At 44.8% G+C, this 6,709-nt stretch overlaps 1 non-coding gene across 1 annotated transcript; it reads right to left on the bottom strand.

Moving 5' to 3' along the window:
• Positions 1-2,496: 2,496 nt before the first annotated feature.
• Positions 2,497-2,603, bottom strand: LOC121920120. Its single transcript, XR_006101657.1, has one exon. It is a non-coding gene; the product is annotated as a U6 spliceosomal RNA (small nuclear RNA).
• Positions 2,604-6,709: the final 4,106 nt, after the last annotated feature.

Genomic DNA, 6,709 nt, shown 5'->3' on the forward strand with positions numbered 1-6,709 from the left:
CATCATCATCATCATCATCATCATCATCATCATCATCATCATCATCATCATCTCCTGATTGTCACTGTTTCCCGATAGTCTGGCTCCTGAGGGTGCAGTTGCTGGTGCGGCTAATCATCCTCTTCTTCCTTTTTAAAAATTGATCTCTCACTCAGTCACAAATGTCACTCAATTTTTTAAACCTTTTTTCTTTTTAAGAAATCAATCCTGATGATGACTGGACAAATAAAAATTGAGTAATTGTCAAGTGCTGACTTGGTTTGGACTCTGTTATTTTTCCCTTGTTTATAAAGGGAAGTCTAGACATTTGTTTTTCTTCCATGGTTGGGGGATGAAGTTAAGAGGGGGAGACTTTGTGCCATTGTGCGCCCATGGCATGCCAGCAATGTTTCAAGAATATTGTGGTTGTTGTTAACTCATCCAGTTGATGCCAACCTATGCTGACCCCATGCATGAGAGACCTCCAAGTTGCTGTATCCTCAACAGCCTGCTCAGGTCTTGCAGACTCAGGGCAGCCATCTGCAATGAGGTCTTCATCTTTCCTACTGCCTTCTACTTTGCCAAGCATTAATATCTTTTCTGGGGAGTCATGTATTTTGTTTGTTTAGAAATATTTCTTTCATTTGCATGATGCCATTCTCCTACAGTGGGACCCACAGTGGCTCCCAAATAAAGTCAGTTACAAATCCTTAGCAATCATTTTTTCATTTAAAAAAAGGAATACAAATCCTTGCGTCAAATGATAGAGAATCATTTCAAAGATGTATAAAAGTTTTAAAATAAAATAAAACAAACATCCAGGCTCTCTCTTCTTCTCAACCTATATCCAAATTATGATTGTCTTAGCTTAGATAGTGTCAAGATAACTAAGGATAGTTCAGTATGTAAAAAGAGATCTTGTAGCACCTTTGAGACTGAAATAAAGAGGTTGGCAGCACAAGTTTTCATAGACTTAAGTCTACTTCCTCAGATGACCAAATGCATCTGAGGAAGTAGACTTAAATTTATGAAAGCGCATGTTGCCAACTTCTTTCTTTCAGTTAGTCTCAAAGGTACTACAGGATCTCTTTACATAGAGGTTTTGCAAACTAACACAGCTATATCTTTAAATTCTACTACTAAGGAGAGTTTGGACTTGATTTGCTCTTATAGGCCTGTTACAGACAGCCAAAATAAAGCTGCTTCAGGTCACTTTGGAGGTATGCTATTTAAATGATGCAAGCATCTTAAGAGGCCCAAAGCTGCACCAAAGCTGTGCTCCTGTTCTTAGGACTGGAGCCTGGCTTTGGTGTGGCTTCTGGACTCTTAGGACACATGCATCATTGAAACACCATACCTCCACTGTGACTCGAAGCAGCTTTATTTTGGCTGAGTGTCTTTTTTGCAATCCATGGTATCCTCAGAACTCTGCTCCAGCACCACATTTCAAATGAGCTAATTTTCTTCCTATCCACTTTCTTCACTGCCCAGCTTTCACAACCATACATAGAAATGGGAACTATAATGGCATGGACAATCCTAACTCCAGTATTCAATGATATATTTTTTAATATATATATCTTTGAATCCTAGAGTTGGAAGTCACCTGAGGGGCCATCCAGTCCAACCCCATTCTGCCATGCAGGAACTCACAATCAAAGCATTCTGACAGATGGTCATCCAGCCTCTGTTTAAAGACCTCCAAGGAAGGAGACTTCATCACCCTCCATTGAGGGAGTGTGTTCCAGTCTCGAACAGCTCTTACTGTCAGGAAGTTCCTCCTAATGTTCAAGTGGAATCTCTTCCTCTAGCTTGCATCCATTGTTTGAGGTCCTGTTCTCTGGAGCAGCAGAAAACAAGCTTGCTCCCTCCTCAATATGCCATCCTTTCAAATATTTAAACAGGGCTATCATATCATCTCTTAACGTTCCCTTCTCCAGGCTAAGCATACCCAACTCCCTCAGCTGCTCCTCATAGAGCATGGTTTCCAGATCTTTCACCATTTTAGTCATCCTCCCCTGGACCTTTTCCAGCCTCTCAACATCCTTCTTGAATTATGGTGTCCAGACATGGATACAATATTATTCCAGGTGAGGCCTAACCAAAGCAAAATAGAGTAGCACTATTATTTGTCTGTTCAGGATCTTGTCTAGTTCCTTCATAGCTGCCTTTCCAAGTCCGAATCTGCTCCTGATTTCCTGACTTTGATCTCCATTATGATTAATGACTGAGCCAAGATATGGAAAATCCTGAACTAGTTCAATATCTTTATCATCAGCTTTAAAGTTATGAAAGCCATCTAAGGTCATTACTTTTGTTTGACCTACAATAGGATGGAAGACTGAGTCAACCTTGGAGCCCTGGGATCAAACTCAAAACCTTGTGGCTCCAGTACTACATGCCTCTTAATGTAGAGGAATAGTGTGAAATTTTGTAAGGGCCTGGGGAAAAAAAACAATTTCCAGGGAAGAAAATTATGTCGAAGGTGATTTTTGTCCAAGGTGATTTGAGAAAATTAACCAATAATTAATCAACAGTTAATCAACAGAACAAAATTTGGGCAGGGGCCATGCTAATCTTCTCTGTATCATTCCAATTTTAGTATATGTGCTGCCGAAGAGAAATGGGGTAAGATTTCAACATTATGGGAAAACAATTATAATGATGTATGATAGATAGATTCAATATTTTTTCTTTCCCTCTCTTAGGTATATTTTACTAAGTGATATTTGTATATGTATGCAATTCTTTGTCTTATAATAATTAATAAAGGCATTTTAAAAAAGAACAAAATTTGGAACCCTCAAAGCCGATGCATTCTGACTGTTGACTGAGCAAAGATATGGAAAATCTTCAAGTATCTGAGTGTTAAAAATAAGAATCCTTGTTTCAAGATCAAGGACTGAATCTCAAAATTCTTAGCATTCACAAATGGAAAAACACCAAATTAATGAAGAGCAAATAGCAAACAAATGGTTATTACATTCAATAATTAATGAATACTAATACCAATATGTTTAATATTAGTTTAGTTTCAGCGTGACCAACCAGCATAGTCTTCATTTGCATCCTGGATGGAAATTCAAACTTAGCTGAGATGTGGCCACTATTAGGGTTGTTGCTACTGGGGGAACATAATGGGGGGCATTATGTAAGAATTTTGTCTGCCAATGAAATAATAGACTCAAGGATTTGGAAGTGTCCCCCAGACGTCATGGAGTCCAACCCCTTGCTCAAGGCAAGATCTCCAGCGGGAGCAATCCCCTGCAGGGAGCTGTGCATCATCTTTTGGAAGACATTCAGAAAAGGAGACTCTGCCAACACTCTAGGTAACTGATTCTATTGCAAAACCACTACGCGTCAAGACGTTCTTCTCACGTTCAATCCAAATCTACCATCCGGCAACATCAAACCATTAGATCTAATTCTACTCAGGCAGCCCTTGCATATTTCAAAGTGCTGCCATGTCACCTCTCAGTCTTTCTTCACTAAGCTGAACAAATTTTATTGAGTCCCCAAATTTCAGCATAGCAGTAAGTTATCAGTCGGCCAGAGAAGGAGAAGGAGAAGAGCTGCTTGGCAGCCATTTTGAGACCGTGTGCTTGAGACCATGTGCTTATTGCTGAAGGGTGGAGCTTCTGTGAGTCACACTGTGAGTCAAAAGGGGCGAGCTACAGACTAGCTTTATATACCAACTTCCAGAGCCTTCCAAAGCAGTCCGGCCAGAGAGAGGAGAAGGAGAGGAGCTGCTTGGCAGCCATTTTGAGACCGTGTGCTTGAGACCGTGTGCTTGTTGCTGAAGGGGGGGAGCTTCAGTGAGTCACATCTGTGAGTCACAAGGGGCGGAGCTAGCCAGACTGTTATATACCAACTTCCAGAGCCTTCCAGAGCAGTCCGGCCAGAGAAGGAGAAGGAGAGGAGCTGCTTGGCACCATTTTGAGACCGTGTGCTTGAGACGGTGTGCTCGTGCTGAAGGGAGGAGCTTCTGGGAGTCACATCTGTGAGTCACAAGGGGCGGAGCTAGCAGACTAGCTTATAACCAACTTCCAGAGCCAAATTTAGTTTTCTTTAACTCAACAACTCGCTCAAGTGGCATCAGTTAGAATCAATATTGAAACAGAACCTTCCCTTTAAGTGTAAGATAGCAGCCAGTACATTCCTTTAAAGAAGTACCCAGTAGATTGACTGTTATACTCATTACTAAAGACTTTGCAGTATGGACAACGAGGGATCTGCTGCAGTCACCTGCAACTCTTGTGGGATGTTTCTCTTCTTGCCTACAGAAGTCGAGAACTTCACATGCACAAGTGCAAGTTGGTTAGCACTCTTGGAGGAGAAAGTGCAGCAGCTGGAGGCCAGAGTAGCTACACTTCACGCATATTAGGGAACAAAGGATTTCCTGGACACAATAGAACTAACCTTGGATGAGTACCATGCAGAGGAAGATGCTAGGGTGGAAGAGGTCACTTGCAAAACGAGGAGGCAGACAGCTGGAGGAATGTACAAGAGAGAAGTAAGCAATAGGAATTGTTGGGGAGCTTGCAGCTAGAGAATCGATTCGAAGCTCTTTCCTCTCTATCAAGGAGGATGAAGAGAGCAGCTATGGACAAACTCAGGGACAGAGCGAGGGGAGCCTGAGAGTCCCACCAGAGGAACAGTCACTGCTAATAATAATAATAATATAATAAAATTTTTATTTATATGCCGCCCATCCTACCGATCAGGGCGGCTTACAACATATTAAAATACAAAACTGTTACATAAAAACAGATTAAAAAACAAACCAACAGTAAAAGCCCAAAGCCCAACCTCTGGCAACGAAGAGGAGGAGGCCCACAGGATATATTACTCGGGGAATGCCTGTTGGAATAGGAAGGTTTTAAGGTCCTTCCTAAATTGGGCCAGGGTAGTGGACGAGCGGAGCTCTGTGGGCAGCGCATTCCAAAGGGCTGGGCGAGCTATGGAGAACGTCCTCCGAGTGTGGAGACTAATCTAGCCCCAGGCCCTTCAGTAAGCTTGCTGCCCGGACGTTCTGAGGTGCGAGAGCGGAATGTACGGGAGAGGGCGGTCCTGTTAGGTATCCTGGCGCCAGCCATTTAGGGCTTTATAGGTAATTACCAACACCTTATATTGAGCTCGGAAGCGAATGGGCAGCCAATGGAGATCTTTAATACACGGTGTTTATATGTGGTCTGGGAGCGCCAGTGACCAGCCGGGCTGCCATTTTTGCACCATTTGCGGCTTCTGAGTTTGGTATAGGGTTGCCCCAGTGTAGAGTACGTTGCAGAAATCCAATCTCGAAGTTACCAAGAGCATGTACAACAGTTTCTAGTTCCCTCTGGCCAGGTATGGGCCAGCTGGCGAATCAGGCCGAAGCTGGATAACAAGTGCTCTTGACCGTCGCATTCACCTGAGCAGTCAGGTGAGTGAGCGAATCAAGAAGCACGCCCCGACTGCGCACGGAGTCCTTCACAGGGAGCGTGACCCTTCAGGACAGGTGGAACCACGCCATTCTGACCAGGGGAACCTATCACTAGTACCCCCTACCGACTCGGATCCTCGTTTTCCTCTCCTCGGTATTTTCGGTTTTCCTCATCCAGGCCCATCTGATCCAGACAGGGCCACGAAGAGAGACAACCACCCCAGTCACTGCATCAGTCGGAGACAGAAGAAAATGATTTGGGTGTCATCAGCGTACTGATAACCCCGCGCCCCATGTCTCCGGATGATCTCTCCCAGCAGTTTCATGTAAATGTAAATAGCATGGAGACAGAATGGCCCTGAGGGACCCCAGTTTTAAGGGCCCTCAGCGGAGCACACGTCTCCCAGCTGCACCATCTGGACCTCCCGGAGAGGTAGGAACGGAACCACTGAGCGCAGTGCCCCCAGATCCCACCTCAGCGCAGGCGCCGAGGAAGAACCATGGTCTATGGTATCGAAAGCCGCTGAGATGTCCAAGAGTACCAACAGGGACACGCTTCCCCTGTCGATGCTCAGACGGAGATCATCGACCAAGGCGACCATGGCGCGTCTCAACCCCGTAACCACCCGGAAGCCATTGAAATGGGTCCAGATAATCCGTTTCATCCAAGACCGCCTGAACTGATCGCAACGCGACCCCACTTCGATCACCTTCCCAAAAAGTATGGTAAGCAGCGAAACAGGCCGATAATTATTATGTACCAGGGGGTCAGGGAGGGCCTTTTTTAGGATCGGTTTACTACTGGCCAATTTAAGATCCGATGGAAATAGGCCCATCCTAAAGATGTTTAATTATCCGGCGTAACAAGATTTCTGCCGGTCCCCCTGGGCGCGCTAACAACGAGGACAGGATCAGAGAGCAGGTCTTTTCTCCGAACTTCCCGAGGATCTTGTCCACATCCTCGGTACTCACCAACTCAAACTGATCCAGTTTACATAGTCCCGGAGGCTCTGGACACTTCTAACCCTAGGTTCTGCTGAAATGTCGAGCGTTCAGACCTTCGCTTATACGAGAGGTTTTATCCGAAAAAGTCAGTTAAACAAGTCACAGCAGGCCTTAGAAGGTTCAAGGATCTGTTTCAGGGTGGGGAGGGAGCTGAGTAGTCTCCTGAACCACCCTGAACAACCTGCCGGACGCGACTCAGCGGACGCAATCGAGCACCATAGAAACGTTCTTTTGTTTGCTCGTATTGCCTCTCCATAGTCTCTAAACAGTTGGTCTAGGAGAGCCTTGGCGTCATAGCGAAGG

The sequence above is a fragment of the Sceloporus undulatus genome, chromosome 1 (genome assembly GCF_019175285.1).
Source record: "Sceloporus undulatus isolate JIND9_A2432 ecotype Alabama chromosome 1, SceUnd_v1.1, whole genome shotgun sequence".
Lineage (NCBI taxonomy): Eukaryota > Metazoa > Chordata > Lepidosauria > Squamata > Phrynosomatidae > Sceloporus > Sceloporus undulatus.